Raw genomic sequence first — 16285 nt, 5'->3', positions numbered from 1 at the left:
ATACTTTTTGTAGGTCTTAAGCTAATAGGTATGCCTCCCAGTTTTCACAAATCTAGGTCAAGTCATCTTTAGTTGTGTATCGCTTGAATCATACAATTGGAAATGCTCCATAACAATGCATAGAGGGCGCTATTGAGCACAACGTTGGGTTACTTGCACGTCGGGGTACTGGCACGTTGGGGTACTGTTACATGGAACAAGGACCATTTAAAATGTTAGTTTTTTCCATGCCTTGTCTGTGCAAAGTTTCATGAAAAAGGCCAAAAATGATGTATAATTCCCAAATTAAAATCAAAATAGCGGTCTTCCTCTTTGGTTTGGCAAATGGCTACATAATACTTTTTTGTAGGTCTAGCATAATCATACAATCGGAAATGCTTCGTAAAAATGTCTAGAGGGCGCTATTTATTGCAAATTGCACAATAAATCTCTGAAAATTCATGTTCATGACAAGTCTGATGTGTTTGCAAAGTTTCATGAGTTTTCATGTGTATAAAAAAAAAAAAAGCAGCACTTGACAAACAATGCATTGCTATGGCAACAGCGTGTTACAAAATAAAAAACTTTCGATTACTTTGCATCTTAAACATCTTAAGATGAAACACACCAAGTTTGAAGACAGTCGGATAAATTTTGTAGGAGGGGTTCGTTAAAATATGACCCCTGAAAAAGGCCACAAAAAATGGCAACAAATCCCATCATAAATCAAAATGGCAGACTTCCTGTTTGGTTTAGCACATGGTTCCAAGAGACTTTTTTTTTGTACATCATGGGCTCTTATGTATGCCTGCAAATTATCATAGCGCTAGGTGAAACGTACAACCGGGAATGCTTCGTTAAAGAGGAGTTTTTTAGCTCAAAATGTGATGCCCGGCCCCTGGGGGACTTCCTGTTGGGTTTAGCACATGGCACCAAGAGACTTTTTTGTACATCCTGGGCTGTTACATATGTCTACAATTTTTCGTCGCTCTAGCTGCTTCGTACAACTGGGAATGCTTCATTAAGAAGGATTTTTTTCCTTTGCAAAAAGTGCATGCCACGACAACAGCGTGTGATGAAATAAAAAACTTTCAATAACTTTTCATTTTCAACATCTTAAGATGAATCACACCAAGTTTGAAGATGATCGGATAAACTCTGTAGGAGGAGTTTGTTAAAATATGACCCCTATGAAATGGCCCAAAAAAATGGCAACACATTCCAAAGTAAATCAAAATGGCGGACGCCCTGTTAGGTTTAGCATATGGTTCAAAAAGAGTTTTTTGTACCTCGAGGGCTGTTATATACCTCTACAAATGTTGGTAACTAGGTGAAACGTACAGCCGGGTATGCTTTGTTAAAGAGGAGTTTTTTAGCTCAAAATGTGATGCCCGGCCCCTGGGGGACTTCCTGTTGGGTTTAGCACAGGGCACCAAGAGACTTTTTTGTACATCTTGGGCTGTTACATATGTCTACAAATTTTCGTAGCTCTAGCTGCTTCGTACAAATGGGAATGCTTCTTTAAGGATATTTTTTTTCCTTTAAAAACAGTGCATGCCATGACAACAGCGTGCGACGAAATACAAAGCTTTCAATAACTTTTCATCTTCAACATCTTAAGATGAATCACACCAAGTTTGAAGATGATCGGATAAACACTGTAGGAGGAGTTCGTTAAAATAAGACCCCAATGAAATGGCCAAAAAAATGGCAACACGTTCCAAAATAAATCAAAATGGTGGACTTCCTGTTAGGTTTAGCATATGGTTCAAAAAGAGTTTTTTGTAGGTCATAGCCTGTTACATATGTGTACCAATTTTCGTAGCTCTAGATTAAACGTACAACCGGCAATGCTTCGTGAAGTAAGAATTTTTAAACTCTAAATTTGATGCGCCGCCGCCGTCATATAGTATATCAAAAACTTTTCATTTTTCACAATGATGTTGTCCCAGGTGTTGAGATGGTACATCCCAAGTTTGAAGTCAATCGGGTTAACCGTGTAGGAGAAGCGGGCAAAAGTATGACCCCTGTAAATGTGCAAAAATTGGCAAAAATTGGACATTTAAATACTCATACCTCACTTTCTGTCTATTTTAGGGTACACACTTCAAAGAGGTTTTTGTTCATTGGGATGTGCTACAGGTGCCACACAATTTTCATAGCCGTCGGACAATCGTAGCGGGACAGGGATCCGTTTAACCTATGTAGGGGGCGCTAAGGAGCCATTTTTCTGTTATCATGTATGGCGACTTTAAAATATCAAATTTTTCGCCAGGCCTGATGTGCGTGTAAAGTTTGGTGAGTTTTCGGTCACGTTTAGTGTCTCAAAAATGCGATTGTTTGCGGAGAAGAATAATAAGAATAAGAATAATAATAATAAGAAGAATTCCTACAAAAACAATAGGGCCTCGCAGCGGCACCGCCGCCGCCGCTGCTCGGGCCCTAATAATAATAAGAATTCCTACAAAAACAATAGGGCCTCGCAGCGGCACCGCCGCCGCCGCTGCTCGGGCCCTAATAATAATAATAATAATTCCTACAAAAACAATAGGGCCTCGCAGCGGCACCGCCGCCGCCGCTGCTCGGGCCCTAACTAGAGCTGCGAGCAGCTATAAAGGGCCCTCGCAACCCGGGCCACGTTGGGGTATTTGCACGTCGGGGTACTGGCATGTTGGGGTACTGTCAAATAGGAAACCATCTAAATTTTAAACGTTTTTGCCATGCTTTGTGTTTGTAAAGTTTCATGGAAAGGCCAAAAATGATGCACAATTAACAAAATAAAATCAAAATGGATTGGCACATGGCTATATTGAATACTTTTTGAATATATTAGGCATGCCTGCCAATATTCACACATCTAGCTGAATCATATAATCGGAAAGACTTAAAAATGTCTAGAGGGCGCTATTGAAGCATTTATTGCAAATTTAATAAGAAATCTCTAAAATATTCATGCTTATGACAAGCCTGATGTGTGTGTAAAGTTTCATGAGTTTTTGCACATGTTTAGACCAAAAAAAAAAAAGCAGCATTTTACTTGGCAAACAATGCATCGCCATGAAACGGCGTGCGACAAAATAAATAACTTTCGATAACTTTGTATCTTAAACATCTTAAGATGAAGCACACCAAGTTTGAAGACAGTCGGATAAATTTTGTAGGAGGAGTTCGTTAAAATATGACCCCTAAAAAAGGCCACAAAAAATGGCTACAAATCCCAACGTAAATCAAAATGGCGGACTTCCTGTTTGGTTTAGCAGATGGTTCCAAGAGACTTTTTTGTACATCGTGGGCTCCTATGTATGCCTCTAAATTATCATAGCGCTAGGTGAAACGTACAACCGGGAATGCTTCGTTAAAGAGAGTTTTTTACCTCAAAATGTGATGACCGGCCCCTACGGGACTTCCTGTTGGGTTTAGCACATGGCACCAAGAGACTTTTTTGTACATCGTGGGCTGTTAAATTTGTCTCCAAATTTTCGTAGCTCTAGCTGCTTCGTACAACTGGGAATGCTTCATTAAGAGGGAATTTTTTCCTTTGCAAACTGTGCATGCCACGGCAACAGCGTGCGACGAAATAAAAAGCTTTCAATAACTTTTCATCTACAACATTTTAAGATAAATCACACCAAGTTTGGAGAAGATCGGATAAACTCTGTAGGAGGAGTTCGTTAAAATAAGACCCCTATGAAATGGCCCAAAAAATGGCAACACGTTCCAAAGTAAATCAAAATGGCGGACTTCCTGTTCCTTAGAATATGGTTCAAAAAGAGTTTTTTGTACCTTGAGGGCTGTTACATATGTCTTCAAATGTTGGTAACTCTAGGTGAAATGTACAGCCGGGAATGCTTCATTAAATAAGAATTTTGAAACACAAAATTTGATGCCTCGCCTCTGGCGGACTTCCTGTTAGGTTTAGCATATGGCACCAACAGGCTTTTTTGTAGGTCATAGCCTGTTACATATGTGTACCAATTTTCGTGGCTCTCAATTAAACGTACCACCGGCAATGCTTTGTTAAGTAAGAATTTTGAAACTGTAAATTTGATGCCCCGCCACCGTCATATAGTATGTCAAAAACTTTAGATTTTTTAACAGGATGTTTTCCCAGGTGTTGAGATGGTACAGCCCAAGTTTGAAGTCAATCGGGTTAACCGTGTAGGAGAAGCGGGCAAAAGTATGACCCCTGTAAATGTGCAAAAATGGGCCAAAATTGGACATTCAAATACTCATACCTCACTTCCTGTCTATTTTAGGGTACACATATCAAAGAGGTTTTTGTTCATCTGGATGTGCTACAGGTGCCACGCAATTTTCGTAGCCATAGGACAATCGTAGCGGGACAGGGATCCGTTAAACCTATGTAGGTGGCGCTACAGAGGCATTTTTCTGTTATCATGTATGGCGACTTTAAAATATCAAATTTTTCGCCAGGCCCGATCTGCGTGTAAAGTTTGGTGAGTTTTCGTTCATGTTTAGTGCCTCAAAAATGTGGTTGTTTGCGGAAAAGAATAATAACAAAGAAAAAGAAGAAGAAGAAGAAGAAGAATTCCTTCAGGAACAATAGGGACCTCGCAGCGGTCGCTGCTCGGGCCCTAATAAGAATTCCTTCAGGAACAATAGGGACCTCGCAGCGGTCGCTGCTCGGGCCCTAATAATAATAATAAGAATTCCTACAAAAACAATAGGGCCTCGCAGCGGCACCGCCGCCGCCGCTGCTCGGGCCCTAATAAGAAGAATTCCTACAAAAACAATAGGGCCTCGCAGCGGCACCGTCGCCGCCGCTGCTCGGGCCCTAATAATAATAAGAATTCCTTCAGGAACAATAGGGACCTCGCAGCGGTCGCTGCTCGGGCCCTAATAATAATAATAAGAATTCCTACAAAAACAATAGGGCCTCGCAGCGGCACCGCCGCCGCCGCTGTTCGGGCCCTAATAAGAAGAATTCCTACAAAAACAATAGGGCCTCGCAGCGGCACCGTCGCCGCCGCTGCTCGGGCCCTAATAATAATAAGAATTCCTTCAGGAACAATAGGGACCTCGCAGCGGTCGCTGCTCGGGCCCTAATAATAAGAATTCCTTCAGGAACAATAGGGACCTCGCAGCGGTCGCTGCTCGGGCCCTAAAAAGACAGCCCCGACTGAGTCTGATCGCATCTTACTCTCCATTTGATTCAGGAAAGGGACTCGTCTCCTTGAGTTGTCCCTTCTGACACGTCCTGCACAGTAGACAGGTCCTTGACTTCACAGTGGTTGGGGGAACTTCGAGGGTAGCAAACAATGTGCTCCCAACCTCTTCACTGACTTACTTGGTCAGACTTTTCACAGCGAGTCAAGCTGCTTGTTTCTCCTCTGACCTTAATTCAGTCAGGCTTTGCCCCACAACCTGGCAAGCTGTTAGTCAATGGTACCTGTTTTGTGCCATGTGATAGGTGAATCCAGGAGAGTCGTTCAGCGATCTTCACAGCCTTCACGGCCAACAACACTTACAAGGGCCTTCCCACCTTGGGCTGGACCTTTAATCAAAGTCAGTCACTACCCTTGATGGGAGGCTGGCCTTCCTGCTGAGATAGAGAGTCATCTGGCATTCGATTAAACATTTTCACTTCCTTATCATTTAAACAATCTTCTCATATAGTCACTTAAATCAATTTATTTCATCTATACGACTTAACAGGTTATTACATTAGGCAAATTTAAATGGTCTACCATGCAGTATTGTAGTATTGTTACAAACTCCCCTCTTTTGAGACATCTTTATGGCTCACAACTCAAAATCATTATCCAACCCACTTAAATGTTCACTTCATAATCTTATACAATTTACATGCAATTTAAAATAATTTCATAATATTTACAAAAGGTTTTAATTTTTCCTTTTTTTTCCCCACTACAGTGTTCCCTCGTATATCAGTGGGTTAACCTTCATTCAGTCATTTTCCTCTTCTCAAAAAATTACACAGTTGTACAAAAATCCACAAAATCAGCACTTTTTTGTTTTTTTTGTTTTTTTTTTAAACTATGGAATTTAAAAACAATAGGGACCTTGTAGCCTTCACCACTCTGGCCCTAATTTGCGAAAGAACACTGTAGTTTACATGGCTTGGATGGGTAGAATTTTATTGTCTACCCATAGCATAGTAGTCTGGCATTTCTTTAAAACTAATTTTATCATACTACATCTTGTATTGTTTACAACCATATAATCAAGTTTAAATGTAACACATCTTTCCCAAAGTTATATGTCGTTAATAATAAAGCCACCATGAATATCAATCATCTTGTAAACAATTAATATATAATACTGGCTTAAATTCCACATGTTTTTTTCTAAACAAAACTCATAACCATGTCAGCAATCAATTGTCTGTTCAAATGGCCTTCCAATATCTTCGGAAAACTACTACTATCATTGTTCAATTTAAATCACAAACTGCATTTTTCACAGTCATCTATCTATTAAAATTTGTCAGACATTGTCGTTGTTAACAGTATCTCAATTCAATTGCAGTAGTAACATTGTTAGCATAATTATCCACCCAATTCATGTCTAATTGCACAGCCAAATCAACCTGTGGGTGTTTTCGTTTTAAAACAGCATAATCACAAACATCAAAAGTTCATAACAGGTCACAATTTCACTCAGGAATTTAAGATATCATTTTGTAATTTGTTTCAAATCTTAGGGCCGACAAAATTACTTCGTTTATCGTTGGGTCTCCATCAGAACCACTTTACAATCAAAACAATCTAAATATTACACCCTTGTTGCACAAAAGTGTAATATACCTTTATTTACATCAATCTCCAATTTCTTCTTTCTTTTTAGCCGTTGCTGGTGTTCATTTCACAGCTCAATTTTCTATCATGCCATAAAAGAATTTTGTCCATGCAAGTCAAAATCTGACTTCCCAATGTACCCAAACTATTTCTAATTGCTTGAGAGGGTATTGTGGGACATTCACAATATCCTTTAGTAACAATATATATACATATATATATATAAATATATATATATATATATATATATATATATATATATATATATATATATATATATATATATATATATATATATAGTGTGTGTGTGTGGGGGGGGGGGGGGGGTCATATATATATATATATATATATATATATATATATATATATATATATATATGTATGTATGTATTTATATTTTCCTTCCAGTGCAAATTTAGACCAGAATATACAATTTGGGTATACTGTATTCATTGCTTAAATTTTCATCAAGAATCCAAATTATCTAATAATATTTTTACAGTTAGTAAGTTTAGTATTTTCAATCAGCACTCCTGCCCTTTACAAGTCCTTAATCACTAGTCTAATTTATCTCCAATTCAGCATTTTACTTCAATAAATCTTTAGCATAGATGATATCTGATCTCTTTGCTCTGATTTCCACTTACTCATGTTCTCAAGAAACCCAACATCAGAATGCATGAATGAATGAATGAATGACGAATTCATAAGGAAGCAGGTTAAACAGTTCCTCCTATTTAGTTTTAAAGAAAAACAAAAGTTCTGTCATCTCTATTTGTTCTGCCATAATTGTTATATGCAGTGTCACTGCATCAAACTCATCATCAGTTTACAGGTAGTCAGTCAACTGTGACACTCGTAGGTGTGGCATTGTTTTCGTTCTCACATTTATGCTCAGAGTGACATAGTTTATCATCTCCCTTCTTTACAATCAATTCCCTCGCTTTTTGTAATAAGGCGTCAGCTACCATTGAAGAATTTATTTAGGATATAGACTACGTCGTAAAAATGCAAAGATCCTACACCTTTCATATAGAGATATCCATTTTTCTACTCAGCTTATCCTTTTACTACCATGTTCCCATCTAATGTAGACACTAAGACTAGCCTAATCCAATTTAATATAATTCTGCTTACTGGTTTCGTTTCATCTTTGTTTTTATGTTCACCTTATTCAAATAAATGGCCGTTTTTCCACCGACAACAATTACCAGGGTAATTAAAATTCCCCAGGGGGCATCCAAGTACTATCTCGGCAGCAGGGTCTCGCTAACCTAGGCTGGTTACTTTGAGGGGTCAGTATTTTTACATCAGCTCGTCTCAATCAAACTCATTTAAATTAATTACAGAGAACTTTAGGACACTGTAAAAACACATTTCTAAATTCCCTGCTGAACTTTTACAACCAAAAACTCACTTTACCCAGAATTCAAAATCCTGGGCATGTTGGTGGAAAAGCAGCTATTAATAATTGTGCTCTTTTAAGAACATTCCAATTCAATTATAAATGCCATTTTTCATTTTAATCAAATACAAATCTCAGCTATTCATTTATTTTAAATAACTCACCACTAATAATATGTTTGCCTTCTAAACCATTTTAATAATCTTTTCCCTTCACTGCCTATTTTACTTAGCAGGTTCTGGTGAGGGAGAATTTGTTAAATTTCACAGTCAATCACAGCAGGAGCTAAATCAGAATTCAATTAGGAAAACATTCCTCCGTGTAACCAATCTTTTATACAAACTTTAGGACTATATTCAAAACAACATTGTAAAGGCTCTTTCTTACAATTTTTTGTTGTTCTCTAATCTGGATCTGCATGAGTCACACCAAATCTATTAGTAAATGCAAACACCACAGTAATGAACTTTTAGAACATTTAACTCCTAGTAAGTATTTTCAAATTCAGTCAATAAGGTTTAAATTACTACCTGTCTTACTTTGTTAGAAAGTCATGAAATCATTGCAATTTGCCAAATGGTGCCTCTACACACTTTACAATATAGTCATAGCTGAAAACCATCATTACTTACTTAATTCAAAGTTTCAAATTTCTTTAAACTTGTAGTCTGTAATCAAGAATTGTTCTGCCTCTTTACATATAGGAATTTTCCACTTAGATCATAAATCTTTCACAGGAAGGAGAGACTTGCTAAATTCTTGTTCACAGAAAGTGGAGGAGGGTCACACTCTCTGAGGGGTCAGACTGCACCTCCCCACTTCATGTCTTGTGCCAAATGTTTCTAATTTAATTACTCGGCCTTATTGTCAGTTGTCTTCTGTGTAAACTTTTATTAGTACATTTTCATAGGGACAATATAGTTTTAGTTTAGAAGTGACTTTTCCCTCTTAGCTATCCTCTCTTTTGGAGTGCTTTTAATTAATTTTATTTTATAGCCTTTGCTTTTCCCTCAAAATGAAGTGTTTTATATCCATAAAAGGTCAATTCTTATCTCTGCGCCTGAGTCCTAATTTTGCCACTCCCTGTCAATCTTTAACTTATCTGGAAATCTATCCATTTTTATTTAATTTTATCAACATTCAAACGTACAACCAACTATCAGAGCTCCACATCCACCTAATGTAGTGAGGTAGAATAATATTAGGTATAAAAATGTCTTTATTGCTTAACATTAAATCATTCCTCCACTACATTTCAAATATAGTAATATTTGAAATCCGACTCAATATTTGTACCACTTAGTTATTATCCCAATAATAACCAAAAATCTTCTCAAATGCCAGTCATCAATGTAACACTTAATGCCATCAACACATCAAATTCAAATGTACATTTTTCATATCTTAAAGTTGTGTGATTTAACTACACCTCATACTGACTCAAATTAATACTGTGTATCATATACATCCAAAAACCATAACAATGGAAAATTATGTTAAGATCTCTTATAGCCCTTAAGAACTACATTTAGTTATTAAATTCTATGTTATAAGACTTCTTCTTCCTAAAGTTATTGTTATTGTTGTTGTTTTTTAAAGAATCATTCACCCAAATAATCATCACAACTACACATTTTGCCTGTCATCTGATCACAATTTTTAATCACCATTTAAACCTAGAATAGAAATTGTATAATTGTGTAATCAATCACTTACATTGCTTCCTATCACTGTCAGTTTTCCATGAAAATCATATTATTTCATTTATATGACTAAAACAGCAGTCCTTTACCGGTTCTGTGTTTTTCTAACTCCTCTAATAATTTTAAACTATCCATTTTATACTTTTGAGGCTAAACACTTCACAAATCGCACTTTAAAATCATCCACTAATTCATCTTCTCTTCGTCCAGTTGTTCTAATTCTATCATAATCAATTCTACTTTCACGTTTCTCTCTTACTTTTATCATTTCCCATGCTCAAAACAATCCAACAAAAAGTGGGGGGTTTTTTCTTTTCCTGTCACAAGCTCAACAACTTTTCATCAGTCACCTACTTCACTCACTCTCAAACAATTAGCTTTGCCATCCAAAAACAAAAATACACAATTTTCACCTGAGGACCGGGTGATGACCCCTTCTGGGACCACTTTTTGGTCCACGCACCTCATATTTGATACAGACCAAAATTTCTCAATTTCACCGTTTTAACATAGTTATGTTAGACACGATCTAACAACCCCTTATACACAATTTAAACCCTTTTAGACGGCATCTTTAGACAATATGACACACAGACACATACACAAGAGCTCACAGAGACAAACACAGTGAGAAGCCACACACATACACTTTTACAGACAATACACTTATGCCTCGATATCATTAGGCTGTTAAAGCTCCAACTTTCCTTTTCATTTCATTCCTTATTTCATATAGTAAGTGGATTACCATTATTATTGTTATTATTTTTACTATTGTAAATTAAGCTGGCCAGCAAAAGTATATCTTGTAATCCACATATTTAAATGCTATATTTTAGATGGATCTAATTTTTCTATGAACATCCAATCCTTACTGGATAGTTCATCTTATAGCTCACCTTTACTATTTATTTTCCCCCATTTTATATGAATTTGGTGCAGTCCGCGAACCTAGAGTTTCCTAAGGACTGATATGTTTGAATAACAGGGTGACAAGAAATTTCTCACTGTGGTAATTCTCACCCCGGGTTTTCACCGGTTGCGGTTGCGGTGCGGTTGCGGTGCGGTCCGGCGACGCAAGCAATTAGATTCCATTCATTCGAATGGTGCAGTTTACACCGCTTGCGGGTGCGTTGCGTGTCGACTGCGGAAGGCCTGCGGCGTGCCGCAAGCCTTCCGCAAGGATAGACCTATTTTCTATTTTTGCCGGACGCCGCAGCGGTAGGCCTCCGGCAAATGGCAAGCTAGCACAAAACACATCGAGCGGGACAGGAAGACCGAGGCAGTTTCAAAATAAATTTCCGGTTACCTTTCAGAATAAAACATTCGCCGGCGACGGAGCTGCCGGACCGCAGCTGTGCGGAGCCGGTGTGGATTGACAAAAAAATTGACCCGTCCGGAGCACGCAGTCAAGACGCACCGCACCGCAACCGCACCGCAACCTCATCCGGTGAAAACCCGGGGTCAAGCTTCTACCCAACAGGGCGGAGAATTCTTGCCTTTGTTTCCACAATGAGTTGTCACTTACAATCCTGTTTGTTTAAAATGAAGTAAGTATCAAGTGACACTACACTTCCATTCACTTCACACACTCACACAAGGCCTTTTCAAAAAAAAAATTCCAGCATTTCACGGAATTTAAGTACGTACACGACTCCGCCATCGTCTCTTTACACGGACGTTACTGGGCTCCGTTCCCTTCACTTGCCATTGACTAGTATTCACAAGGTTTTTCCTCCCACACAGTACCTTCGTGCAGGCTGCGACAGTACCTTCGCGCAGATTTTACGTCGACATTCATTCACACTTTCCCCCGGAAAGTAAACTTTTTTTCTCATCCAGATGTCTTCTCTCCATCGGAAAGCCGTCAGCCTTTTAGATCCCAGCTGGCGGGCAGAATTTCCAGTCCTCAAAAAAGGATCTTAGGCTCACTCTAGGGAGCCTGTGCCATGGCCATGGTCTTTCTGAAGTCCACCACACCCGCTGGAATCCTTAGGCATCTTGGCATCCGGCTCTTCGAAGGACCAAATAATGTCAGGTTTAAACACCATCTATGACATTTTTAAACTGCACAAATGAGGAGACAGACATTAAAATGAGAAAACAAAGCCTTTACTTGTACAAGGAGAGATGAGCGAGAGATGTGTGCTGGTCACCATCCTCTGGACCACTCTGGCACACATTCACATTTCTTGTCTTTTCATGAGTTCGCTAACAATGGTCACAAAAGGAGGTGGAGACATAGCAGCGGGGTGGCATCACAAAATAAACACAGGAGACATCCTCTAACCATAAAACTTTTTACGACCACTAATCCTTGAAGGCTGTCTATTGTCCTGGTGTGAAGTTCTTCATTTCCACATTCAATATGTCCTGAGGTTGAATAAACATGCATGCAGCCGGTCTAAACAGATAGCACAACACTGAGTAAAATGCTTTTACAATTAAATCTATGTAATAGAGAAAATATGGAATAATATATATAATAATCCTAACAGTGTGGTACTCTTAATGTCAGAGGGTGAAAAAGCACGATTGTGGAGCTACTTTCTACCGCCATAGATGCAGCCACAACTGCTCTGACGCAATGAGGAAGTGCGCAAGCCACATTGTCCATTTTAGAGGTGAAACAGGCAATTGGCCTTAATTTATCTCCATATTTTTGTGCCAATACAGAGGTCATATAATACCTCTTCCAATCTACCATTTGAACGAATAATTTTGAATATTCAGGCAGTGCTAAAACAGCACTAACACCAAGGCCTGTTTTATGTCACAGAATGCCTTCTCTGCTTCAGGTGTCCACTGCAATGTAAGACATTTTCAGATTTTGTTCCAAAACCAATTTGAGAGTGGAGCGATAATTTTGGCATAATTAGGAATCCACGACCTACAGTAATTTGTAAGTCCCAAAAATGACATCATCTGTTTTTTGTCAGTGGCTTCGGAGCTTGCAGGACAGCAGCTTTTCTGTCTTCGAAAATTGTTCATCCCCATTTGCTCAAATTGTGCCCTATGTATCTCACTGTTTCCCTGCATAATTGCAACACTTTTCCCCATTGTTTTGGAGAATTAAAATGGTAATGGACCTCTCGCCCTGGTGGTCCTCGAAGGCCCTTCCTCCCCATCGCCAGCCGATGAGGAGGGTGATGCGGTAAAAGGAGAGGAAGGGGAGGATGTTGGTCGCGAGAAATTTCTGGAGATGACGAGGAGCCGGAACTCTTATACTGTGGTGTGGCTGGTGAAATTATTTGCGATCGAGATTCTGTATCTTCCTTACTCTACTCTTTTCTATGTTACATAACTGCCTCTTCCTTTTCGCCCTCCCCCTTTCCCTTCGACTCCACTTGTCTAGCTTTATCGCCACTTCGCTTTTCTTTTTTCTTTTTTTCTTTTTTTTTTTTTTTTTTTAAAGTGCTCAGAATTGTTCATTCGGTAGTCTTACCGATTCAACGTCTTATCATCATTGCTCTTTTTTTTTTTTTTTTGTGTGTGCGTGCGTTTGCGTGTGTGCGTTTGCGTGCGTGCGTTTGCGTGCGTGCGTGCGTGCGCGTGCGTGCGTGTGCGTGCAAATACGTATAAATTTATACTCATTAATTCACCTAAACCCTTATAAATATCCCATTACCCTTCGCCTTAACCAGGTACTTCAGAATCTTGCCAGAGTCGTGAGGTTTAAATGGTCAGGAGACCAGAGAAAAGGTCAGAAAAAAATTAAGAGAAAAGAAAGATAAATCAAAGTGAAATCCAGCACCGACCAAACACTTCCTGCCTTCCCCATGATTACAAAATCAAAGTCTTACGCCAACCCCGGAAGCCTCTAAATTCCAGCAAATTTAGCGAGATCTCAAGAGACCAGAGGAAAAACTAAAGAGAGGAAGGAGGGAAGGATCGATAAGGCAGAGTGAGATCCATAGAAGCCAGTGCATCCAATCCATCAAAGTGAAATCCAGCACCAACAAAACCCCTCCTGCGTGGTTACAAAACCAGAGTCTTATGCCAACCCCAGAAACCTCAAACTTCCAATAAATTGAGATCTCAAGTGACCAGAGGAAAAACTAAAGAGAGGAAGGAGGGAAGGATAGATAAAGCAAAGTGAGATCCACAGACATCAGCACCCACTGATTCAAGGGGCTGTGGGAGGGAGAGGCTACTTCTGTTGAGTTTCAGTAGATGCTGGTGCGACGGATCTGGCATGCATAAGGACCACCACCAAAGAAAGAAGCCGTCAACCGCGGTCCAGCAAAGCGAGCACCGCCCCCCCCCATCCCCCCACCCACCCCCCTGAAATCCGCAGGCCGCGGCAGCACCAAGGCCACCCCCAAGCCACCCGAGCGGACACCGGTCGGCGAGCCGATCCAGACGCCCGGAACACCCCCGCCCCAGCCCCGGCCCACACCCCCGAGCCCAAGGCCACTTCGCTTTTCTATCATAAACATCCAAAATTCGGAATCATCATGCCCATCATTTTACATTTTCTTCTTATTGAATTTTCATGTGTTTTTAATTCCATCTTGTAACTCGAGTATTTTTTACTGTATTAAGCTGGCCAGCAAAATTATACTTGTTTATCCATTTATTGAGGTATTTTATTCTAGTAGGGCATTGACTTTCCACAAATTTCCAATTCTTACATGCTAGCTTTTGTTTGAGAAGGAGAGGGGTGTTCTAGTCATGCAGTAGCCTTCCCCCTTGCCTTCGGGCAGTTTCTCCGGATATGATCAGTGTTGCCACACCGCCAACAAACTATCTGTCTTTTTCCAGTCCGATTATTGGCATTGGAACTCCCACGTGCCTGCCTTGTTAGTTTTGTCTTCACCTGTTTACTGTTTGATTTCCCCATTTTGGAGTCAACATAGTCACCCTAGGGTGACTTTGTTGACTTTTTCAACCCTGAACAGGGTGACAATCACTTCCCGTCTGAGGTAACTCTCACCCCGGGTTTTCACCGGATGCGGTTGCGGTACGGTTGCGGTGCGGTGCGTCTTGACTGCGTGCTCCGGACGGGTCAATTTTTTTGTCAATCCACACCGGCTCCGCACAGCTGCGGTCCGGCAGCTCCGTCGCCACCCACTTCCCAACGTGTCTCGCGGGACCGCGCGCGCGCGATCATGTGGCATTTCACAACGACAAACATACAGAAAGTCTGTGCTCAACAGAGAAGCAGAAAGAGAGGTGGACTTCTTTTGATTTAACCTTTTCTTCTTCTTCTGCTATGAGATTCCATGCAGCATCCTTTTTTTGGTTGTCCTTGTAAAGTATATTAATAACGAGAGTCGGGTCAGTGCGGGTCTACTCTTTATTTCTGTCTTCCGGGTCCGGCTGCCGCTCAGTACGGCAAGCGAGACGGGCACAACAAGCAATCGCGAACATCAAACTCACAATACATTACAGTCCTTATAAAAAGGATGTGCCGTGTCATATATTATTTTGTGGTTTTCCACCTCCAATATAAACCTCTCCTCGTCCATGTTCGCTGGTGTCTAAACCGTGAATGAGCACATGGCCCGGCGACGCCCACGTCACGTTTTGCTGAAAAACTTGCGAAATAGGAGCTGGCGAGTGTTTTATTCTGAAAGGTAACCGGAAATTTATTTTGAAACTGCCTCGGTCTTCCTGTCCCGCTCGATGTGTTTTGTGCTAGCTTGCCATTTGCCGGAGGCCTACCGCTGCGGCGTCCGGCAAAAATAGAAAATAGGTCTATCCTTGCGGAAGGCTTGCGGCACGCCGCAGGCCTTCCGCAGTCGACACGCAACGCACCCGCAAGCGGTGTAAACTGCACCATTCGAATGAATGGAATCTAATTGCTCGCGTCGCCGGACCGCACCGCAACCGCACCGCAACCGCATCCGGTGAAAACCCGGGGTTAAGCTTCTACCACAAGTGGCGGAGAATTCTTGCCTTTGCTTCCTCAGACAGCTTGTGACTAAATTTCCTGTTCACATGAGGTAGCAAACCTCCAGTCACACTGTACACATTCACACTGCGGAGTTTAAGTGCGCAACAGGACACCGCCGCCCTTTTAAAGTCTTCTCTGACTTTTCAGTTTTAGAGTCTGCTCTATCATTTTTAGGGTCCTCTCTGACCCTTAGTTTTAAAGTCTCACTCTGACTATCAGTTTTAGGGTCCTCTCTGACCTTTAGTTTTAAAGTCTCACTCTGGCTGTCTGTTTTGTTTTTTTTTGTTTTTTTGTAACCACTCATTCATACACTCACACACACAAGCTCACTTCATGTAAGTCATATGGGGTGTCTCCCAGGTGGAGGAGCGAACCTGCCACCTTCGACTCAACCACCTGGAGCCCCCCACTCTGACTTACTCTGATCGGTTTTAGGGTCTCCTCTGACCATCAGTTTTAAAGTCTTACTCTGACTATCAGTTTTAGGGTCTCCTCTAACCATCAGTTTTGGGGTTTTTTT

This window comes from Festucalex cinctus, chromosome 20, assembly GCF_051991245.1.
Source record: "Festucalex cinctus isolate MCC-2025b chromosome 20, RoL_Fcin_1.0, whole genome shotgun sequence".
Classification (NCBI taxonomy): Eukaryota; Metazoa; Chordata; class Actinopteri; order Syngnathiformes; family Syngnathidae; genus Festucalex; species Festucalex cinctus.
Note: the sequence above shows the minus strand (reverse complement) of the source record.